We start from the raw sequence: 24,884 nt of genomic DNA on the forward strand, positions 1-24,884 counted from the left end.
CGCTCTACCATTCCAGGTGTGCATCCTTCCATTCCAGGTGTACATCCTCGCTCACCTGTCACAACCAACTCACGCTCCGTGTCACTCTTACTACTCTCACCTCCACTCTTGACAGCGCACTCACCCTTACTCTCGACAGCGCACTCTTTCCTCATGCACCCCAGAGTCGGACTTTCTCGCACACCTCCTTTTTCGCACACCAGACCTGTCGCACACTTCACCAACGGCCTCTCACGAACACCCGGGTCCATCTCGACCCCCAAGCTTATTAAATCACCTGGCGCATCATACGCACGACCATATTGGTCACCACTTACACCGGGTCCTCTTTCTCTTCGCTTCTCCTCCATCACCTGCGAATCCCTCATCCGGTTAATGAGCACATCATCACGATCCGAACACAGACTTTGGACCAATTCTTTTACTTCCTCTTTGATCTCTTTCTTATCCCCTCTCCGTCGCTTCTTAATTTCGCTTACCCCTTCTTCCACTTCTTCTAATTTCTGCTTCACCTCTTTTATTTCCCGGTGCGTCTCCTCAAGCTCGTCCTCTAAGGCCACCTTGACCGTTTCTATGTGCGTCCTCACCTGCCGGTCCTTCGTCTCCATTACCTCTGTCACCTCGTCCAACCTCGTTGTCAGTCCCTCACGTACCATCTGACATTGCCTCTGTGTCGCTATCAAGTCATTTTTTAGGTCGTTTTGTGTCGCTTTTAACCCTCCTAATACCGCAGTGTTCCTTTGAACCTGCTCCGTTAGTTCTTTTTGTCCCTCCGTCAGCTGTTCCACTCCCAGCGTCAACTCCTCTATACCACCTTGCAATTTTACAGTCCCCTTTCTCACCTCCTTCTCCATGCGCTCCTTACAGTGCCTCACCTCCTCGCGCACTCCTCCGACCTCCTCACTCACACCTCTTCTGATCTCTTCTCCCATCACTTGCATCTCCTGCCCAGATGCCACCCTCATCTGCTCCATTTCCTCCCTGTGAGCATCCAATTTAGTTTCTACCCCCATTCTGACCCCCTCTATCTGCTGCCCCATTTTTTTAACTTCCCTTTCCGCTTGGTCCCTCATGTCCCTCAATTTGCCTTCCATACTGTTTTCTAACCCCTCTAACCCCTTTTTCATCCCTTCCATTTGATTCTCTTGAGCGGCCATTCTGTTTTCTACCCCCGTTAACCCCTCCTGTATTTCCCCTAATCTATTGTCTAATCCCTCTATTCTACTCCCTAACCCTCCGATCTGGGCCCCCATGTCATTCCTTAAACCCCCGATCTGGTTTCCCATGTCATGCCTCAATTTCTCGCTATTGGACCCCATTCTGCCCTCCAATCGCTCCCCCTGAGCATCCATTTTTGCCATCATTTGAATCATAAAGACTCGCATGTACTCTGGCATCTCTGGCTCGGCTGCCGCGACCACGGGCGCAGCGCAATTTGGTACTGCTACGGTCACGGGCGCGGCAAAATTTGGTGCCGCTACACCCACGCGCGCGAGGACGCCATCTTGTGCGCCCGAAACCTCGTGCGCGAGGACGCCATTTTGCGAACCTGCCGCCCTCACTGCTTCGCTCTCCTCTTGTCCCTCAATTTGGTCCTGGATCGACCCTGCCTCACTCTCCTCTACCGGAACCCAGCCGTCTTGATCTGCCATAGCGCGACTTTCAAAATTCGGGTTTTTTGTAAAACAAAATCAAATTTCGGTGTCTTTATAATTTTGACCAAATTTTTTTTCTAGATGTTTTAAAAAAAATTTGGTTCGGGCCTCGAATCTCACTCCTCGACACCAATTGTTACGGATCGCTGTTTAGATGTTATGATGGGCCGAGCGGATGGTCCACCGCGACCTAACAGTTCCCCCGATTCTTCCCCAACTCACCCGATTCCACTCGAACATTGGCCAAATCGCGCTTCGCTAAATCAATGATGGAAAGGACACAACGACTGGGATAGATGAAACGACGCAAGGGGTACAGTTCTCAAGACCTCCGGAGGAGGATATAATTAGTGGTGGAGAAAAGGGGTAGATTACAAGGTAGAGTGAGGTAAAAGTTTAACTGTTAAGTCAGGGGTTAACTCAGGGGTTAAGGTTAAGGTTAAGTCAGGGGTCAACTTCCTCAAGCTTAACTGTGATAAATCTGAAATAATCATCATTGGCCCAAAAACGCTCACAAAATCCACCCATAACTTTGCCCTCAACATCGACGGTATCCCAGTATCCACCTCCCCTCACATCCGGAATCTTGGCGTCATCTTTGACCAAACCCTTTCCTTCGACAAATACACTAAACAGATCACAAAGTCAGCCTTCTTTCACCTGAAAAACATTGCCCGTCTCCGCTCATCCCTCTCCTCCACGGCTGCAGAAACCCTCATCCACGCCTTCATCACCTCCCGTCTGGACTACTGCAATAGCCTCCTCTATGGTTCACCCTCAAAAATCACCAATAAACTCCAATACATTCAGAACTCCGCTGCCCGTCTACTCACTCATTCCCGGACCCGTGACCACATCACCCCCGTCCTTTACAAGCTTCACTGGCTCCCCATCCCCCAGAGAATCCAGTACAAAATCCTCCTCTTGACATACAAAGCCCTCCATAACCTGGCCCCATCCTACCTGGCTGACCTCCTCTCCAGACACACTCCCACCCGCAACCTCCGCTCTGCTGGTACCAACCTCCTGACCCCCTCCATCCGGACCAAATTCAGATCCTGGGGGGACAGGGCCTTCTCCATCGCTGCTCCCACCCTCTGGAACTCACTACCTCACACCATCAGAGACTCCTCCTCACTCACCACATTCAAAACATCACTAAAGACCCACCTGTTCAACGCTGCATTCAACATTCAACCCACAGCATTTAACCCCTGACTATCTCTTCTCCTTCTCCCTCCTTTTGCTTTAAATATTTCCCTATTGATTCTTGTCTTGTCTTTTTGATTCTTGTCTTATATATATATGCCGTATATCGCTGCTGTTTGTTTTCTTGATTCTTGTCTTTTTGCAATTGTTGTTTTCATGTATTGTTATGCATTATGTTTTCCACTCTGTCAAAGCGCCTTTGGGCTTCTGGAAAAGCGCTATACAAAATAAATGAATTATTATTATTATTATAAAAGACACAGAAGAGATAGGCACTTAGATACAATCTTATCTATCCCAGACAGACCACAGACAAACGGAACAAGGCTGACTTACACAGGGATTGATGGCAGGGAAGGACAGGCAGTCGATAGCACAAGGTGCACCTTGGCTCGGGGACAGGATCAAGCACGGTCCAAAAGATGCAGGGAGGCCTCACAGCGCTCAGAGGTGGCGTCCTTCTTGCTCCAAGCTCAGCGCGCATCTGACGTCACCTCCCTCTTCCTGCGCATGCTCAGCGGGGAGTCACACGCCCTCGGCTGGTTGGCTCCGCCCCAGATGGGACCGGTCCGCCGCTGCCATTGGGTGCGGGGGTTACCGGGCTCCGCCCTTGACGAGGAGCTGACAGCGAGCCCCTACGTGGTAACCCCGTCGAGCACATGTTCGATGGCGGCTCGTTGGAAAGGCCTGGTGCCCTCCCAACACCCCCTACCAACCAAGCCGGAGTGAGGACGCGCACTCCCCGCGCTCGCCGCTGCTGTTGTTGTTGGTGTTGTTGTTGCTGAACCGTGAGGAAGAGCTGCGGGGAGGTATTGGGAGGTCCTAAACTTCCTAACGGTGCCATACAATCACATTCTGGTGCAACGAAGAGTCAGAATTAATGGAAACGAGTCCTTAACTGACATAGACTAAGAATAACTAGCAAGATGTCCTATAGTTGTCTTACATGAGATGCGGTGAACCTGGGTGCGACATTTAATGGGGGAAATAGGGGGAGGTCGGGTCTACAGAGTGTTGTTTACAGAAAATGGGACTAGGGAATGGGGGATTGGGGATAGTTGGGAAGTATTGAGGAAATAGGGGAATATTTACAAGCGGATATGGATGGATGCAAATCCCATATCCGCAACAATATGTTGAACGAGTGCGTGAATCATTTCAACAAATTTCCAGAAAATCAATCTGACGTGCATCCAGAGAACTGGGACTACCAACCACCACTGTACACAGGATTTGCATCCACAGAACTGGGACTACCAACCACCACTGTACACAGGATTTGCATCCACAGAACTGGGACTACCAACCACCACTGTGAACAGGATTTGCATCCACAGATCTGGGACTATCAACCACCACTGTGAACAGGATTTGCATCCACAGATCTGGGACTACCAACCACCACTGTAAACAGGATTTGCATCCAGAGAACTGGGACTACCAACCATCATTCTACAAAGGATTTGCATCCACAGATCTGGGACTACCAACCACCACTGTACACAGGATTTGCATCCACAGATCTGGGATTACCAACCACCACTGTACACAGGATTTTGCATAAAAGACAAGATTTATACCTATAAGGTGCAGATTCTGCAGGAACTCAAACCAAATGACGGATGCAAGCGCAAGGCGTTTGCCTTGGAAATGCTCAGTCGCATAGAGGATGACGAAGATTACCTGAAAAAGATCAGGTTCACAGATGAAGCTTGCTTTCATGTATCGTGGAAGGTCAACCGGCACAGTGTGAGGATCTAGGGCTTTGATGAAAACCCCCATGTGGTCATTGAACAAATACGTCACAGTCCAAAGGTCAATTTATGGTGTGGCGTTCTCCATGACCACTTGGTGGGTCCATTTTTCTTTACAGAGGACACAGTGGCCTCAGCAATTTACATGAACATGAATGAATGAATGAATGATCGTTTTAAGGCCATTTTCCCCGCTAGTGCAGGGGTTAGCCTTGCGGGCCCCATGACAATCATGGTTCCCTGTTTGAGGCAATGTTTTTATGGCCGGATGCCCTTCCTGACGCCAACCCTTGGTCATGCTCTTACGATGCGCAGGGATACTGTGTACCTATTCTAACCCGGGGTACACACGGGGATCATTCATCCCAGCAAGCTGGTACTCAATTTGCCGACCTCGGAAGGATGACAGGCTGAGTCAACCCCCCTGGCATTAATTCAGCGATCGACCGGGATTCGAACCCAGGATCCTAGGATCCCAAGCCGGCACCCTAACCGCAAAGCCAACACCAGGTGTTCAACACATGAACATGTTGGAAGGATTCGCCTTCCCACAGATTGAAGACCTGCAACCCGATATCATGTTTCAACAGGACAGCGCTCCCCCTCATTGGGCCTTTGTCGTTTGAGCCGTCCTGAATGAAAATTTCCAGGTCGCTGGATTGGCCGAGATGGACCAACCGCCTGGCCCCCACGATCACCAGACATAACCCCCCTTGATATTTTTTCTGTGGGGGTTTGTCAAAGATGTCTACAACACCAAGGTGTCAAACCTGCAGGATCTTAATTCTCGGATCACAGCTGCATGTGCACTGGTGGACGCAAACATGCTGAGCCGAACATCATCGTAAGTACTCAGGTACTTCCTTGATGTCCTGCACGTGACAAACGGAGCTCATATTGAAGTGTATTGATGGTGTGCACAAAACTTTATGAGTTTCTGTATCATATAAACCAAAGGGAATCGTATCATTTGTGGTTCTGAGGAGCTGTGCTCCTATGCGAGTCGAAAGGATTGACGCGACAAAAGACGGGAATTCGTCCGAGCTCCTTTATTGGTAAAACGAAAACTGGGGTACTCTGAAAAACCCGTTTATCGGGTAGCAATATATATAAGCACAATCAAACACGTCATGCCGGAAGCCATGCCTCCCCAGCCGGGCGCGGCATGCCGATCGGAGCGTTTGCCCGGGAAAGGCGAGTCTGGGCATGCCCGGGCGGCCTGGGCGAGCCCGGGAAAGGCGAGTCTGGGCATGCCCGGGCGGCCTGGGCGAGCCCGGTACAGTGATCGCTCCTGGTTGCGTCATCGGCAGGTGTAAGGCGATTGTGTATGCTCAGCGGCAACCGCTACAGTTCTAAATATATTAACACCCAAAGTTGTCCAGGTCTTTTTTAGAGCACCATGTACTTTGATATTCAGTATTCAGGAAGTGAGAGCTCGTATGAGTAGATCGTTGGTCCAAAAATAGAACCACGTCTTGTTGCCAAAGTAGTGAGATATTGAGATGTCTATCTGAGGCCTAAGGCTCAGCACCAAGCCTATATAAGGCTCCATAGCAAGAGTTCGCCATTGTTTAACCCGTATAAACGGTGCCTTAATCATTAGGCCACATTGTTCATTGTTCTACGCAGCAAGTAATATAAACAGATTCACAATCCATCATTGTCGGTTAAAATCGTTCCTCGATATCCGCCATCTTGTGCAGGCCCATCTGCAATCGCATACACAGCGGTCCTTCCACTCTCGTGTTTGTAACATTCCACTGATGAATCGCTCTCCTTCGGAAGCACCTCACTTGTGAAGCCTCCGTGAGGACTCACTTGTGGCTTTGGAAGTTTAATAACATTGGGGCAAGGTTGTTATGGTGACCTCGCTTTGGTAACTAGGGCATTGAAATACAAGCTCTACTTGACCATTGACCCTTCCCCCCCCCCCCCCCACCCCCAAATATCAGTTATACAGAGCTTGTGCTCTTGTGCTTGTGCTATGCAGAGCAAACTTGTGTTTGTGCTGGAAAGTGCTTTGGGGCTGTCTACTAGTTTCTTTTTTAAAAGGTGTGCAATTTCTGCACCAGCTCTCCTTGTTTAGAGCCATCCAACGTCTTCTTTATTCTTTTCCTTATCTTCCTGTTCTTTCTTTGCCCCTCTGTTGTCAAAGCTGGATGTTGTGGTGGGTGCAACAACCTCTTCTTTATTCTTTTCCTTACCTTCCCGTTCTTTCTTTGCCCCTCCGTTGGCAAAGCTGGATGTTGTGGTGGGTGCAACAACCTCTTCTTTATTCTTTTCCTTACCTTCCCGTTCTTTCTTTGCCCCTCCGTTGGCAAAGCTGGATGTTGTGGTGGGTGCAACAACAACTTCTTTATTCTTTTCCTTATCTTCCCGTTCTTTCTTTGCTCCTCCGTTGGCAAAGCTGGATGTTGTGGTGGGTGCAACAACAACTTCTTTATTCTTTTCCTTATCTTCCCGTTCTTTCTTTGCCCCTCCGTTGGCAAAGCTGGATGTTGTGGTGGGTGCAACAACCTCTTCTTTATTCTTTTCCTTACCTTCCCGTTCTTTCTTTGCCCCTCCGTTGGCAAAGCTGGATGTTGTGGTGGGTGCAACAACTTCTTTATTCTTTTCCTTACCTTCCCGTTCTTTCTTTGCTCCTCCGTTGGCAAAGCTGGATGTTGTGGTGGGTGCAACAACAACTTCTTTATTCTTTTCCTTATCTTCCCGTTCTTTCTTTGCTCCTCCGTTGGCAAAGCTGGATGTTGTGGTGGGTGCAACAACCTCTTCTTTATTCTTTTCCTTATCTTCCCGTTCTTTCTTTGCTCCTCCGTTGGCAAAGCTGGATGTTGTGGTGGGTGCGGTCTCTCCAGCTTTGCTTGCATAGAGAGACGGTTCCTCAGGTGCATCGGCATTGCACACTCGTCACTGTCAGGTGCATCCTGTAATCCTGGCACCATGTTTGCCAGCACGCATGCCATTGTGTGATTAATTATGTGCATGGCTGCTTGTATTGTTTTTCACAGACTTGTAGAACAGGCTTTTTTCGTGGTGAGTATATTTTTTAAAGAGCTAATATTTCACTCAAAGCTCTGAAAAGGTTTTCCAAAGAAATCTGGATGTTTTGTTTCACCGTGTACCTTTGCCCAAGGAGGTAAGACATTGAATTTAAGCACAGAGCGTACTTTCATGGACAGGATTCTGCTACGATGACGACTACCAAGGCTTCTCTGGACAGGATGCTAGCGCCCGCATGCCGCCGGCGTATCTTGGCTACCAGCCGGTGCCAGTCCCCGGAGCCCACGAGCCTACCACCAGAAAGTCCTGGACCGACCTGATAGGGTTGGTCGAAAAAAAGTAAAGAAAGTTTTTGTTATTTTTCTCTTCTCGGGCTCCTCCCTTCCTCACGATTTCCCCATCGACTCTCGGCCTTCAGATTGCTTTGCACATGTCGGACAGACGAGCGCTCGGGGAAACCACACCTGCCCGTTGGCGTCGGGATTCTCATTTGCTTTGGCGCTTCCTGCGGGATGCCATGGTTCGGACAAATGGCAGCACACTTGATCAAACGGTGCGTTGTATTCCAGAAAATAAACCAGAATGGCACTTGGTGGAGCGTATACTTCCGCTAGACCGAATATTTTACGTTTGTATCCCATTGATGGACTGTTTCTGAATCGGGATCTTCACCAAAATGGAATCAATTCGTCCTTGTCACGCACCCAACCTGTCTACCAAGTTTGGTCCTAATCCGTCCATAACGTTTTGAGATATCCTGCTCGCAGACAGACAGACAGACAGGGGTGAAAACATAAACTCTGTCCACCTTCATTAACAAGCATTGATCAGCACATTAACAAGTTGTACGTTCCATTCCCAACTTGCCAGCCCAGGAGCATCACTTGTGATCTGATTGAAGATGCCGGGAATACTGCACGATCGCCATTACACCTTTGCCGAGACTTCTTGCTGGAAGCACTATGTTATTGGTAGACCTATTTTGTCTGCCAGCCACGCGAAGACGTTTTTTTTTTTTTTTTTTGTTTTTTTAAATATAAAAAGGCTGTTAATGTTATTGGGTAACTGGATTGAACGCCTTGGTGTCGCACTACTTGGCCTTGCGTATAAACACATGCATTTTTATTCCTTACGTCAAGTGGCGGGCTCATATTCCATCTGCTGTATGCAGCCAAAACCTGTACCTGAGCAACATTTAGGCATGTTGGATTTTAAACGATTACCCTTCCTTGGGAAAAAGTTGTGAATGCACAATTGTGGTAATTTTATCTTCTTAGTCCCCTACCGGTGTACACCGAAGGGGACTATAGGTTTGCACTCCGCCCCTCCGTCTGTCAGTCCGTCACGCAAAGAACAGCTTTCCGGACTTTTTTTCTAAACGCTTATGCTAATGATTTCAAACTTGGTACATGGTTTCCTCATAAGTTACAGATCAAGTTCGAACTTCACGACGTTTCGATAATTTTTGACAAAGTTATGGCACTTTGAACTTTGGTAATTTCCCCAACAGTTTTCCGGACGACAGACTGCCGGTAGGGGACGTGTATTGCAGCGCAATACTCAGAATGCTTGTTAACCTGGTTTTATAAATACACCAACTATGGTTTCCGAGTTAAATCCTGCTATCACATATATCACCACATCACGATTCCTGATTCTTTCTCAAAAAACATCTTACACTTTAATTGATCAGTTTAATTTAATCAATTGTCATTCTTTTCCAGGCAGAGTAGATCTGCTGCGTCATCTTTTCTCACATTGGACATGAAACAAGCATTCTGAGTATTGCACTGCAATACATGTCCCCTACCAAAGTTCAAAGTGCCATAACTTTGTCAAAAATGATCGAATATGCAAATTTATGCACGGTTGATGCTGGTTTTCAAACTTGATCTGAGGTATGCTGAGACACGTGTGTCACGCCTCACCTCGTTGATAAGCCCGCAAGGTTGCTCCGTGGAGCGCGGAGCGGCCTGCACGTATTGCACTGTGTGAATTATATAATTACCAACTCACGGTCTGAGGTACTGGCGATTCAAGAGATATCCATAAAAAAAAAAAAAATTCGTTTAATTAACGATATCTGCCAAACCACGTGCCCTATCGCAAATTCCAAAAGGACATTTTAGTAGACTGACATGCTGAACAGATCTGTGAAGTTTCCCCTCGATTGGATCAAAAATGAGGGTGGAGGTCGGTTTTAAAGGTTCATGCTTAAAAACGTCATAACTCTGAAACCATGTGACACATGACGTCATAATTACCATTAAAATATTCCGCAGACCGAGTCCCCCCTACGGTGAAAATTTGATCTCAATCGGTCCTATTATTGCAGAGAAAATCTTTTTTAAAGGAAATTCAAACTTAAAATGGCACTGAGTTAAGGATCATAAGAATTATCAGAATTCCCAAAGTTCAAAGTGCCATAACTTTGTCAAAAATGATCGAAACGTCGTGAAGTTCGAACTTGATCTATAACTTATCATGAGTAAACCATGTGCCAAGTTTGAAATCGTTAGCATTAAGGGTTTAGAAAAAAGTCCGGAAAGCTGTTCTTTGCGTGACAGACGGACAGACTGACAGACTGAGGGACGGAGTACAAACCTATAGTCCCCTCCGGTGTACACCGGTAGGGGACTAATAATGTGAATATATACTAGCGGATGAGCCGCTTCCCCCAGCCTCTTGTAAGGGAATTGGTTTCCAATAGTGTGTGGAATATTTGTGGAGTTTAACAGGAATGTCCTTTGACAGCATAATGGCAGGGCCCATGGGAATTCCACATAATGTAAAATGTGAATTCATGGCCTCAGTACCCCTTTCTTCTTCAAGTCATAACCCCCTTTCCTCCCCTTCGTTCCAGCCCCAATTCCTCAACCCCAAATTATCAAGCCCTCCTCCCAAACCCCAAATTATCAAGCCCTCCTCCCAAACCCCAAATTATCAAGCCCTCCTCCCAAACCCCAAATTATCAAACCCTTCACCCAAACCTCAAATTATCAAACCCCTCCTCCCAAACCCCAAATTATCAAGCCCTCCTCCCAAAGCCCAAATTATCAAGCCCTCCTCCCAAACCCCAAATTATCAAGCCCTCCTCCCAAACCCCAAATTATCAGGCCCTCCTCCCAAACCCCAAATTATCAAGCCCTCCACCCAAACCCCAAATTATCAAGCCCTCCTCCCAAACCTCAAATTATCAAGCCCTCCTCCCAAACCCCAAATTATCAAGCCCTCCTCCCAAACCCCAAATTATCAAGCCCTCTTCCCAAACCCCAAATTATCAAGCCCTCTTCCCAAACCCCAAATTATCAAGCCCTCCTCCCAAACCCCAAATTATCAAGCACTCCTCCCAAACCCCAAATTATCAAGCCCTCCTCCCAAAGCCCAAATTATCAAGCCCTCCACCCAAACCCCAAATTATCAAGCCCTCCTCCCAAAGCCCAAATTATCAAGCCTTCCTCCCAAACCCCAAATTATCAAGCCCTCCTCCCAAACCCCAAATTATCAAGCCCTCCTCCCTAACCCCAAATTATCAAGCACTCCTCCCAAACCCCAAATTATCAAGCCCTCCTCCCAAAGCCCAAATTATCAAGCCCTCCTCCCAAACCCCAAATTATCAAGCCCTCCTCCCAAACCCCAAATTATCAAGCCCTCCTCCCAAACCCCAAATTATCAAGCCCTCCTCCCAAACCCCAAATTATCAAGTCCTCCTCCCAAACCCCAAATTATCAAGCCCGCCTCCCAAAGCCCAAATTATCAAGCCCTCTTCCCAAACCCCAAATTATCAAGCCCGCCTCCCAAAGCCCAAATTATCAAGCCGTCCCCCCAAACCCCAAATTATCAAGCCCTCCACCCAAACCCCAAATTATCAAGCCGTCCACCCAAACCCCAAATTATCAAGCCTTCTTCCCAAACCCCAAATTATCAAGCCCTCCACCCAAACCCCAAATTATCAAGCCGTCCACCCAAACCCCAAATTATCAAGCCCTCCACCCAAACCCCAAATTATCAAGCCCTCCACCCAAACCCCAAATTATGATGCCCTCTTCCCAAACCCGAAATTATCAAGCCCTCCTCCCAAACCCCAAATTATCAAGCCCTCTTCCCAAACCCCAAATTATCAAGCCGTCCACCCAAACCCCAAATTATCAAGCCTTCTTCCCAAACCCCAAATTATCAAGCCCTCCACCCAAACCCCAAATTATCAAGCCGTCCACCCAAACCCCAAATTATCAAGCCCTCCACCCAAACCCCAAATTATCAAGCCCTCCACCCAAACCCCAAATTATCAAGCTCTCTTCCCAAACCCGAAATTATCAAGCCCTCCTCCCAAACCCGAAATTATCAAGCCCTCTTCCCAAACCCCAAATTATCAAGCCCTCCTCCCAAACCCCAAATTATCAAGCCCTCCTCCCAAACCCCAAATTATCAAGCCCTCCTCCCAAACCCCAAATTATCAAGCCCTCCTCCAAAACCCCAAATTATCAAGCCCTCCACCCAAACCCCAAATTATCAAGCCCTCCTCCAAAACCCCAAATTATCAAGCCCTCCACCCAAACCCCAAATTATCAAGCCCTCCTCCCAAACCCCAAATTATCAAGCCCTCCTCCAAAACCCCAAATTATCAAGCCCTCCTCCCAAACCCCAAATTATCAAGCCCTCCTCCAAAACCCCAAATTATCAAGCCCTCCACCCAAACCCCAAATTATCAAGCCCTCCACCCAAACCCCAAATTATCAAGCCCTCCTCCCAAACCCCAAATTATCAAGCCCTCCTCCCAAACCCCAAATTATCAAGCCCTCCTCCAAAACCCCAAATTATCAAGCCCTCCACCCAAACCCCAAATTATCAAGCCCTCCTCCCAAACCCCAAATTATCAAGCCCTCCTCCCAAACCCCAAATTATCAAGCCCTCCTCCCAAACCCCAAATTATTAAGCCCTCCACCCAAACCCCAAATTATCAAGCCCTCCTCCCAAACCCCAAATTATCAAGCCCTCCTCCCAAACCCCAAATTATCAAGCCCTCCACCCAAACCCCAAATTATCAAGCCCTCCTCCCAAACCCCAAATTATCAAGCCCTCCTCCCAAACCCCAAATTATCAAGCCCTCCACCCAAACCCCAAATTATCAAGCCCTCCACCCAAACCCCAAATCATCAAGTCCTCCTCCCAAACCCCAAATTATCAAGCCCTCCACCCAAACCCCAAATTATCAAGCACTCCTCCCAAACCCCAAATTATCAAGCACTCCTCCCAAACCCCAAATTATCAAGCCCTCCACCCAAACCCCAAATTATCAGGCCATCTTCCCAAACCCCAAATTATCAAGCCCTCCACCCAAACCCCAAATTATCAAGCCCTCCTCCCAAACCCCAAATTATCAAGCCTTCTTCCCAAACCCCAAATTATCAAGCCCTCCACCCAAACCCCAAATTATCAAGCCCTCCACCCAAACCCCAAATTATCAAGCCCTCCACCCAAACCCCAAATTATCAAGCCCTCCACCCAAACCCCAAATTATCAAGCCCTCCTCCCAAACCCCAAATTATCAAGCCCTCCACCCAAACCCCAAATTATCAAGCCTTCTTCCCAAACCCCAAATTATCAAGCCCTCCACCCAAACCCCAAATTATCAAGCCCTCCACCCAAACCCCAAATTATCAAGCCCTCCACCCAAACCCCAAATTATCAAGCCCTCCACCCAAACCCCAAATTATCAAGCCCTCCACCCAAACCCCAAATTATCAGGCCCTCCACCCAAACCCCAAATTATCAAGCCCTCCACCCAAACCCCAAATTATCAAGCCCTCCTCCCAAACCCCAAATTATCAAGCCCTCCACCCAAACCCCAAATTATCAGGCCCTCCTTGTTGTGTTGCATCCTGATCCATTCTGTGTTTTTGCTCTTCCACGAGCTTTGACCGTGTATACAAAAAACAACTTAACACGTCGTGAGCTAAACGCGGAGCTTATGAAGGGATTGTGGATTTTAGCCACAAAACTCCTGCTTTTGAGAAGGTGAAATGAAATGAAACTTTAAATGAAAAGTCGCTTCACCATAGCTTACAGACTTGCTTTCATGTAATGTTGCGGCTAAACAAGGGGAGATGGATCACATGGTGTAGCTTATTTGCTGTAAGAAAGAAGGTCGATTTGTTTCGGTTTGATATTTTGTGTTTCCAGAACAAAATACAAGTAAACAAGTGTAAACAGCCTTCAAAGTGTTTAAGAGACCATTTGGGGAAAGGAAGTCAAGAGTACCGCTGGTGCCTCCATGGCACAAGTTAAAATGTATTCATTCCCGATTAACCACTGGCTTTTCCAATCCAGAATCTCGGGAGAGCAATGACGCTTTCATTGTTTGGAGAAACTGCCCAGGCTGCGGAGTTTTGAGAAAGTAGCTGAGAGTGTTTCAAATAAAGTGAGTGATAAATATATCCGCCATGTGAAGCTCTACATCATTATTTGTTCAAACAGTCTGGGTCACGGGCTCCATCGTTAAGGCTGACTCCATGCCCGATACTTTGTGCGTTTCCATGATGGTGGGGCCTTGTGTAGGCCGACTCCATGTCCGATACATTGTGCGTTTCCATGATGGTGGGGCCTTGTGTAGGCCGACACCATGTCCGATACTTTGTGCGTTTCCATGATGGTGGGGCCTTGTGTAGGCCGACACCATGTCCGATACTTTGTGCGTTTCCATGATGGTGGGGCCTTGTGTCGGCCGACCATGTCCGATACTTTGTGCGTTTCCATGATGGTGGGGCCTTGTATAGGCTGACTCCATGTCCGATACTTTGTGCGTTTCCATGATGGTGGGGCCTTGTGTAGGCCGACACCATGTCCGATACTTTGTGCGTTTCCATGATGGTGGGGCCTTGTGTCGGCCGACCATGTCCGATACTTTGTGCGTTTCCATGATGGTGGGGCCTTGTGGAGGCTGACTCCATGTCCGATACTTTGTGCGTTTCCACGATGGTGGGGCCTTGTGGAGGCCGACTCCATGTCTGATACTTTGTGCGTTTCCATGATGGTGCGGCCTCGTGTAGGCCGACGCCATGTCCGATACTTTTTGCGTTTCCATGATGGTGGGGCCTTGTGTAGGCCGACTCCATGTCCGATACTTTGTGCGTTTCCATGATGGTGGGGCCTCGTGTAGGCCGACGCCATGTCCGATACTTTTTGCGTTTCCATGATGGTGGGGCCTTGTGTAGGCCGACTCCATGTCCGATACTTTGTGCGTTTCCATGATGGTGGGGCCTTGTGTAGGCCGACTCCATGTCCGATACATTGTGCGTTTCCATGATGGTGGGGCCTGGTGTAGGCCGACACCATGTCCGATACTTTGTGCGTTTCCATGATGGTGGGGCCTTGTGTCGGCCGACCATGTCCGATACTTTGTGCGTTTCCATGATGGTGGGGCCTTGTGTAGGCTGACTCCATGTCCGATACTTTGTGCGTTTCCACGATGGTGGGGCCTTGTGGAGGCCGACTCCATGTCTGATACTTTGTGCGTTTCCATGATGTTGGGGCCTTGTGTAGGCTGACTCCATGTCCAATACTTTGTGCGTTTCCACGATGGTGGGGCCTTGTGAAGGCTGCAGCTTCGCTGCATGAACACGCCATCACGGACGGAATCGCACCATACCGACTCATCTGCAGCCCTATTCACGTGTACGCATTCCTATCTTGATTTGCCGCATCGAGGCCCTCTTTCACATTTCATCTTGATTTGCCTCATCAAGGCCCTCTTTCACATGTCATCTTGATTTGCCTCATCTGGACCCTCTCACATTTCATCTTGATTTGCCCCATCTAGGCCCTCTTTCACATTTCATCTTGATTTGCCCCATCTAGGCCCTCTTTCACATTTCATCTTGATTTGCCCTATCGAGGCCCTCTTTCACATTTCATCTTGATTTGCCCCATCTAGGCCCTCTTTCACATTTCATCTTGATTTGCCTCATCTAGACCCTCTTTCACATTTCATCTTGATTTGCCCCATCGAGGCCCTCTTTCACATTTCATCTAGATTTGCCCCATCTAGGTCCTCTTTCACATTTCATCTTGATTTGCCCCATCTAGGCCCTCTTTCACACTTCATCTTGATTTGCCCCATCTAGGCCCTCTTTCGCATTTCATCTTGATTTGCCCCATCGAGGCCCTCTTTCACATTTCATCTTGATTTGCCCCATCGAGGCCCTCTTTTACATTTCATCTTGATTTGCCCCATCGAGGCCCTCTTTCACATTCCATCTTGATTTGCCCCATCTAGGCCCTCTTTCACATTCATCTTGATTTGCCCCATCTAGGCCCTCTTTCACATTTCATCTTGATTTGCCCCATCTAGGCCCTCTTTCACATTCCATCTTGATTTGCCCCACCGAGGCCCTCTTTCACATTCCATCTTGATTTGCCCCATCTAGGCCCTCTTTCACATTCCATCTTCATTTGCCCCATCGAGGCCCTCTTTCACATTCCATCTTGATTTGCCCCATCTAGGCCCTCTTTCACATTCCATCTTGATTTGCCCCATTTGGGCCCTCTTTCACACTTCATCTTGATTTGCCCCATCTTGGCCCTCTTTCACATTCCATCTTGATTTGCCCCATCTTGGCCCTCTTTCACATTCCATCTTGATTTGCCCCATCTTGGCCTTCTTTCACATTCCATCTTGATTTGGCCCATCTTGACCCTCTTTCACATTCCATCTTGATTTGCCCCATCTAGGCCCTCTTTCACATTTCATCTTGATTTGCCCCATCTAGGCCCTCTTTCACATTCCATCTTGATTTGCCCCACCGAGGCCCTCTTTCACATTCCATCTTGATTTGCCCCATCTAGGCCCTCTTTCACATTCCATCTTCATTTGCCCCATCGAGGCCCTCTTTCACATTCCATCTTGATTTGCCCCATCTAGGCCCTCTTTCACATTCCATCTTGATTTGCCCCATTTGGGCCCTCTTTCACACTTCATCTTGATTTGCCCCATCTTGGCCCTCTTTCACATTCCATCTTGATTTGCCCCATCTTGGCCCTCTTTCACATTCCATCTTGATTTGCCCCATCTTGGCCTTCTTTCACATTCCATCTTGATTTGGCCCATCTTGGCCCTCTTTCACATTCCATCTTGATTTGCCCCATCGAGGCCCTCTTTCACATTTCATCTTGATTTGCCCCATCCAGGCCCTCTTTCACATTTCATCTTGATTTGCCCCATCGAGGCCCTCTTTCACATGCCATCTTGATTTGCCCCATCGAGGCCCTCTTTCACATTTGATCTTGATTTGCCCCATCCAGGCCCTCTTTCACATTTCATCTTGATTTGCCCCATCGAGGCCCACTTTCACATTCCATCTTGATTTGCCCCATCTCGGCCCTCTTTCACATTTCCTCTTGATTTGCCCCATCTAGGCCCTCTTTCACATTCCATCTTGATTTGCCCCACCGAGGTCCTCTTTCACATTCCATCTTGATTTGCCCCATCTAGGCCCTCTTTCACATTCCCTCTTGATTTGCCCCATCTAGGCCCTCTTTCACATTCCATCTTGATTTGCCCCATCTAGGCCCTCTTTCACATTTCATCTTGATTTGCCCCATCGAGGCCCTCTTTCACATTCCATCTTGATTTGCCCCATCTGGGCCCTCTTTCACATTTCATCTTGATTTGCCCCATCTAGGCCCTCTTTCACATTCCATCTTGATTTGCCCCATCTAGGCCCACTTTCACATTCCATCTTGATTTGCCCCATCTCGGCCCTCTTTCACATTTCATCTTGATTTGCCCCATCTAGGCCCTCTTTCACATTTCATCTTGATTTGCCCCATCTCGGGCCCTCTTTCACATTTCATCTTGATTTGCCCCATCGAGGCCCACTTTCACATTCCATCTTGATTTGCCCCATCGAGGCCCTCTTTCACATTCCATCTTGATTTGCCCCATCCAGGCCCTCTTTCACATTTCATCTTGATTTTCCCCATCGAGGCCCACTTTCACATTCCATCTTGATTTGCCCCATCTAGGCCCTCTTTCACATTTCATCTTGATTTGCCCCATCTCGGCCCTCTTTCACATTCCATCTTGATTTGCCCCATCTGGGCCCTCTTTCACATTTCATCTTGATTTACCCCATCGAGGCCCACTTTCACATTCCATCTTGATTTGCCCCATCGAGGCCCTCTTTCACATTCCATCTTGATTTGCCCCATCTAGACCCTCTTTCACATTTCATCTTGATTTGCCCCATCTTGGCCCTCTTTCACATTTCATCTTGATTTACCCCATCGAGGCCCTCTTTCACATTCCATCTTGATTTGCCCCATCGAGGCCCTCTTTCACATTCCATCTTGATTTGCCCCATCGAGGCCCTCTTTCACATTTGATCTTGATTTGCCCCATCGAGGCCCTCTTTCACATTTCATCTTGATTTGCCCCATCTCGGCCCTCTTTCACATTCCATCTTGATTTGCCCCATCGAGGCCCTCTTTCACATTCCATCTTGATTTGCCCCATCGAGGCCCTCTTTCACATTCCATCTTGATTTGCCCCATCTGGGCCCTCTTTCACATTTCATCTTGATTTACCCCATCGAGGCCCTCTTTCACATTCCATCTTGATTTGCCCCATCGAGGCCCTCTTTCACATTCCATCTTGATTTGCCCCATCTAGACCCTCTTTCACACTCCATCTTGATTTGCCCCATCTAGGCCCTCTTTCACATTTCATCTTGATTTGCCCCATCTCGGCCCTCTTTCACATTTCATCTTGATTTGCCCCATCTTGGCCCTCTTTCACATTTCATCTTGATTTGCCCCATCGACGCCCACTTTCACATTTCATCTTGATTTGCCCCATCAAGGCCCTCTTTCACATTCCATCTTGATTTGGCCCATCTCGGCCCTCTTTCACATTTCATCTTGATTTGCCCCATCTCGGCCCTCTTTCACATTCCATCTTCATTTGTCCCATCTAGGCCCTCTTTCACATTCCATCTTCATTTGCCCCATCTAGGCCCTCTTTCACATTCCATCTTCATTTGCCCCATCTAGGCCCTCTTTCACATTCCATCTTGATTTGCCCCATCTCGGCCCTCTTTCACATTCCATCTTGATTTGCCCCATCGAGGCCCTCTTTCACATTCCATCTTGATTTGCCCCATCTAGGACCTCTTTCACATTTCATCTTGATTTGCCCCATCGCGGCCCTCTTTCACATTCCATCTTGATTTGCCCCATCGAGGCCCTCTTTCACATTCCATCTTGATTTGCCCCATCTCGGCCCTCTTTCACATTTCATCTTGATGTCCCTCATCTCGGGCCCTTCTTCACATTCCATCTTGATTTGCCCCATCGAGGCCCACTTTCACATTCCATCTTGATTTGCCCCATCCAGGCCCTCTTTCACATTTCATCTTGATTTGCCCCATCCAGGCCCTCTTTCACATTTCATCTTGATTTGCCCCACCGAGGCCCACTTTCACATTCCATCTTGATTTGCCCCATCTCGGCCCTCTTTCACATTTCATCTTGATTTGCCCTATCGACGCCCACTTTCACATTTCATCTTGATTTGCCCCATCGACGCCCACTTTCACATTTCATCTTGATTTGCCCCATCAAGGCCCTCTTTCACATTCCATCTTGATTTGGCCCATCTCGGCCCTCTTTCACATTTCATCTTGATTTGCCCCATCTCGGCCCTCTTTCACATTCCATCTTCATTTGTCCCATCTAGGCCCTCTTTCACATTCCATCTTCATTTGCCCCATCTAGGCCCTCTTTCACATTCCATCTTCATTTGCCCCATCTAGGCCCTCTTTCACATTCCATCTTGATTTGCCCCATCTCGGCCCTCTTTCACATTCCATCTTGATTTGCCCCATCGAGGCCCTCTTTCACATTCCATCTTGATTTGCCCCATCTAGGACCTCTTTCACATTTCATCTTGATTTGCCCCATCGCGGCCCTCTTTCACATTCCATCTTGATTTGCCCCATCGAGGCCCTCTTTCACATTCCATCTTGATTTGCCCCATCTCGGCCCTCTTTCACATTTCATCTTGATGTCCCTCATCTCGGGCCCTTCTTCACATTCCATCTTGATTTGCCCCATCTCGGCCCTCTTTCACATTTCATCTTGATGTCCCTCATCTCGGGCCCTCTTTCACATTCCATCTTGATTTGCCCCATCGAGGCCCACTTTCACATTCCATCTTGATTTGCCCCATCCAGGCCCTCTTTCACATTTCATCTTGATTTGCCCCATCCAGGCCCTCTTTCACATTTCATCTTGATTTGCCCCACCGAGGCCCACTTTCACATTCCATCTTGATTTGCCCCATCTCGGTCCTCTTTCACATTTCATCTTGATGTCCCTCATCTCGGGCCCTTCTTCACATTCCATCTTGATTTGCCCCATCTAGGCCCTCTTTCACATTTCAGGTATACTGACTTAAAACAAAACATCTGTCCTCATTTCTTTGTTTATTTCAAATTAAAGTGGAAGCTCAAGATGGAGCATATTCACCGAATTTACACAGAGCACAAAATAATTGAAATGGAATCAACAGGTATCAGGTTCATACACAGGTTAGTGAAAATACCGAGAGGAGGAGAGGATAGTTCTCCCGTAGGGTACCATACCTGTCCCGAGTTATCAGAAAGATCTTTATGAAATGTTCAAGTTTATGTAAATTTCTGTCCTTGTTGCTTTGTATTGGCTCGGGATGATGTCCCGGAAATGTACGGTTCATCGGAATCGGATGGTCAACAATGTTCCAACAATTACACCTTTGATGGACTCTAATGTTTGCAGGTTCGTTGATTGGTCATTATATACGAGGTGATGGTTTAGTCTCAGCAAACACAGAGTGTGCACAAAGGGGTCATTTTGAATGGGAATAACAGGATTGTTCAGGCGGAGAACAGAGGACATGTATTGTTGCCCCGCGCTCGCGAAGCGCAAAGCAGGGTTAAGCAATCGGGTGCGTACGTGTACCGTGTCTGCATTTTCAAAATTCATTTTCTCGGCAACCGTTGGACCGATTGACATGAAATTTTTACCGTTGGAGCGCCTCAGCCTGTAGATTGTTTTGCTGATAATGATGACGTCATAGGTCACGTGGTATGGACGCCATATTGGAAAAAAGTTACGCCTCTATATCTCCCAAACCGCTTAATGGAAAAAATTGAAACTTGGCTCATTGTCAAGTACACCCCATGGGGAATAACATACGTTAATGATGATGTCATAGGTGCCTCCATTATGACGTCATAATTCGACAAGTACAACGCTTGATCTGATCAGTATGAAAAAAAAAATCCTCTGCAACTGTTAGTCCGATTGGCATGAAAGTTTCAGAATATGTGCGGCTCCTGTAGAATTGTTCGCATGATAATTATGACGTCATAGGTCACGTGGTACAGGTGCCATCTTGGAAAAATCGAAAAAGGTTGCACCTCAACATCTCCGAAACCGCTCCATGGAAAAAATTTGAAACATGGCTCATTGGCAAGTACTCTGCTTGGGGAATAAGATATGTTAATGATGTCATTGGTGCTCTAATTATGACGTCATAATTCGACACAGACAACGCTTAGTCTGATCAGTTTGAAATGTATTGAGCATAATCTATGGAACAATTATATTAGAGAATATAAATTTATGATGTCATCGCTCACGTGGTCTGGCAGCCATATTGGATCAAATTTTAAAAAACGTTATAAAACAGAAGCGTTGGCTCGCAACAAGTTGACTGCGCAGGGTAGGCTAATTATTCTATGGATACGTTCTAGTTTCATGTGCGGTCAGTTGTCCTCTTTGTTCCTCCGTTCCAGGTAAAACTATCTGGGTAATTAAATATATCGTCATGGGAACTTGTGGTCCGAAACCCCCATGATTAACCGCCATTCCAAATCGATAGTTTACAAGCTGGGCCACAAACCCAGAAAACAATGTGTGCTTATTGGGCCACGGAGAAAGGCCTGCTTTACACAAGCCTACCGGCCATTCGGAGCACGGAAATACCTGTGTACCTGTACCAGGTGAAGTGGTAGCGGTTTATCTTTTGTTGCCTTGGAATAGTTTCCTCCGTCATTGTCCTGCGTCCTCGTGGTTGATACCTTTACTTACGCACAGCCGTTTGGGGATGAGAATGAAGGAATGCCTCGAGAAGGATTTCTCAAGGTTCGGGGAAAAACTAGTCTTGGTCAGGTCAGGCTTGGATACACCGTGTACCTGTCTTCAAGGTGCATTGTTTGGGTTGTTTAGTTATCACTATGTTGCTCTGAAACCGCACCCAGGTACAGAACGTGCCGCTCACAAAGGCTCCATTATGCGAGCACCACAGGTAACAATACACGGATGTGCTCAAACCCACTATAAATACCTTACCCTTGGTTATGTTTTTCCTTCTTATTGCGGGGAATTTCATCTTTTTTAAACTTTCTTTTATTTATTTATTTTCCTTCAAAACGTTATTCTGAGATCGTGAATATGTCACGTGAACTCTCTTGATTGGTTTACCTGTTCAAGTTTCGATGGTGAATATGAATACGAATCGAGTTTATGGAGGAATTGGATATTTTTTCCTGTTGCTGAATTTACAACTCGTGTCACTCTGCTCGATGTATATGCGGCTGCCGATGTTTCCATCATGTTGATGAGCAGCAAACCTTTAGTACGGTGGATAATACCGTATTGGAATGGAACTCGGGATGGAACCCAAAATGGACATCGGGATGGAACCCGGGATGGAACCCAAAATGGACATCGGGATGAAACCTGGGATGGAACCCGGGATGGGACCCAAAATGGACATCGGGATAAACCCGGGATGGAACCCGGGATGGAACCCAAAATGGACATCGGGATGAAACCCGGGATGGAACCCGGGATGGAACCCGGGATGGAACCCAAAATGGACATCGGGATGGAACCCGGGATGGAACCCAGGATGGAACCCGGGATGGAACCCAAAATGGACATCGGGATGGAACCCAAAATGGACATCGGGATGAAACCCGGGATGGAACCCGGGATGGGACCCAAAATGGACATCGGGATAAACCCGGGATGGAACCCAAAATGGACATCGGGATGAAACCCGGGATGGAACCCGGGATGGAACCCGGGATGGAACCCAAAATGGACATCGGGATGAAACCCGGGATGGAACCTGGGATGGAACCCAAAATGGACATCGGGATAAACCCGGGATGGAACCCAAAATGGACATCGGGATGAAACCCGGGATGGAACCCGGGATGGAACCCAAAATGGACATCGGGATGAAACCCGGGATGGAACCCAAAATGGACATCGGGATGAAACCCGGGATGGAACCCAAAATGGACATCGGGATGAAACCCGGGATGGAACCCGGGATGGAACCCGGGATGGAACTCGGGATGGAACCCGGGATGGAACCCAAAATGGACATCGGGATGAAACCCGGGATGGAACCCAAAATGGACATCGGGATGAAACCCGGGATGAAACCCGGGATGGAACCCAAAATGGACATCGGGATGAAACCCGGGATGGAACCCAAAATGGACATCGGGATGAAACCCGGGATGGAACCCAAAATGGACATCGGGATGAAACCCGGGATGGAAACCAAAATGGACATCGGGATGAAACCCGGGATGGAACCCAAAATGGACATCGGGATGAAACCCGGGATGGAACCCAAAATGGACATCAGGATGAAACCCGGGATGGAACCCGGGATGAAACCCAGGATGGAACTCGGGATGAAACCCGGGATGGAACTCGGGATGGAACCCGGGATGGAACTCGGGATGGAACCCGGAATGGAACTCGGGATGGAACCCGTGATGGAACTCGGGATGGAAACCGTGAAGGAACCCTGGATGATACCCGGAATGGAACCCGGGATGGAATCCTGGCTGCACCTCTCAAAGGGAAATACGTGTTCACCATACACTACCTCCAAGCTATCCTTCGAGCACACGGACACACGAGACTCCTTTAAAATGAAGTATTTTACCTTCACTTTGACAACTTGTTGCAAATCAATGAGAAAAATCTAAAGAAGTTTTTATTGTACGCCACTCCTTGCCTATGCCATCTCCAGGCGCTGCATGACATCATTGCCGTCAACACCATCATTGACATTAACACCATCATTGCCAATTAAGGGGGCTCGGCAGTGACGCACGCTTTTTTTTTTTCTTCTTTTTTTTTGTATACAAGATCGAGGCTCGTGAAAGAGCGAACATTAATCACACAGAAAGACAAACAGACACATAAAACAAATAACATCGGGAGCGGTAGACTAGACAAGATGGGGAGAGAGGGGGAAGGACACAAACACAACATTTGAGAGCAGGGACCGAGAGACATGGAGACATCGAGAGAACTGTGGGAGGGAGAGGGCTTTGGGGGGGAGGCATGGGAAGGGGGGGGGGGGTGGGAGAGGTATAAAACATATGGACACTGCCAGGACTTCCAGGAAAGAAGTTGGAATTTCAAACAAGGTGGATCTGGGGTGAATTAGTGGGGGTAGAAAAGATCAAGGTTTTGGATGGGGGAAGATAAGAGATGGTGGTGAACAGCTGTTTTAAAGACCTGGAGGGAGGAGTGTGATTGAAGTGAGTGTGGGAGTTTGTTCCAGAGGCGGGAGAAAAGAGGAATGAAAGAGTGAAGGTGAGCAGAGAGCCGAGATTTCGGCAGTTTAACCATCAGAGGGCTGCTGGCAGATCTTGTGCGACCTGTAGGAATATTTGGGGGACAGAGCACAGAGAGAGCTGGGGGAGCAAGGTGGGAGAGGAGTCGGTAGAAGACAGAAGGACCACCTACCTGCCTGCGGTGAGTGAGTGAAAGGCCCTCAGAGATAGCTTCATCGCGGGAGATTCCAATGATTCTGAAAGCTTTGGATTCAACAGCGTGAAGCCGAGCCAGGTGTGAGGCAGGAGCACCAGCCCATAGGGGAGAACTCAGTTTTCGGTGTACAACAAACAACCAGAGTGAACAGTATTCCATTGAGCTGCGGATGAAAGCCTTGTATGTGGTGAGGAGCTCAGGTGTGCCTAGGAAGGACTTCGCACGACGGAGGATGCCCAGTCGGCGACTGGCTTTGGAGGCCAGCTTGGAAATGTGGTTTTCCCAAGAAAGATCATGGCAGATAGTGAGACCCAAAAGCTTGAGCGACAGAACTTCTTGGAGAGGATTGTTGAGAAAGTAGATGGGAGGGTTGTCCAGTCGATCTTTTCGGAGAGCCATAGTAAGATTTGTCAGGTTT

General features: G+C 47.9%; 1 protein-coding gene across 5 annotated transcripts in view; it reads left to right on the forward strand.

Annotated features, from left to right (window-relative positions):
* LOC137422858 (ras GTPase-activating protein nGAP) overlaps window positions 1-24,884 on the forward strand; it is a 205,479-nt gene that overhangs the window by 81,451 nt on the left and 99,144 nt on the right. Inside the window, exon 1 of one of the 5 annotated variants that reach the window (XM_078775064.1) lies at window positions 7,937-7,957. The exons of 3 other annotated variants lie outside the window; for them this stretch is intronic. The gene's annotated coding sequence lies outside the window, so the exon portion shown is untranslated. Of the gene's footprint in view, window positions 1-7,936; window positions 7,958-8,035; window positions 8,172-24,884 lie in introns of those variants that run through there. One more of the 5 variants, XM_078775062.1, reaches the window with a different exon arrangement.

Source organism: Myxine glutinosa, chromosome 3 (assembly GCF_964187855.1).
Source record: "Myxine glutinosa chromosome 3, kmMyxGlut1.1, whole genome shotgun sequence".
Classification (NCBI taxonomy): Eukaryota; Metazoa; Chordata; class Myxini; order Myxiniformes; family Myxinidae; genus Myxine; species Myxine glutinosa.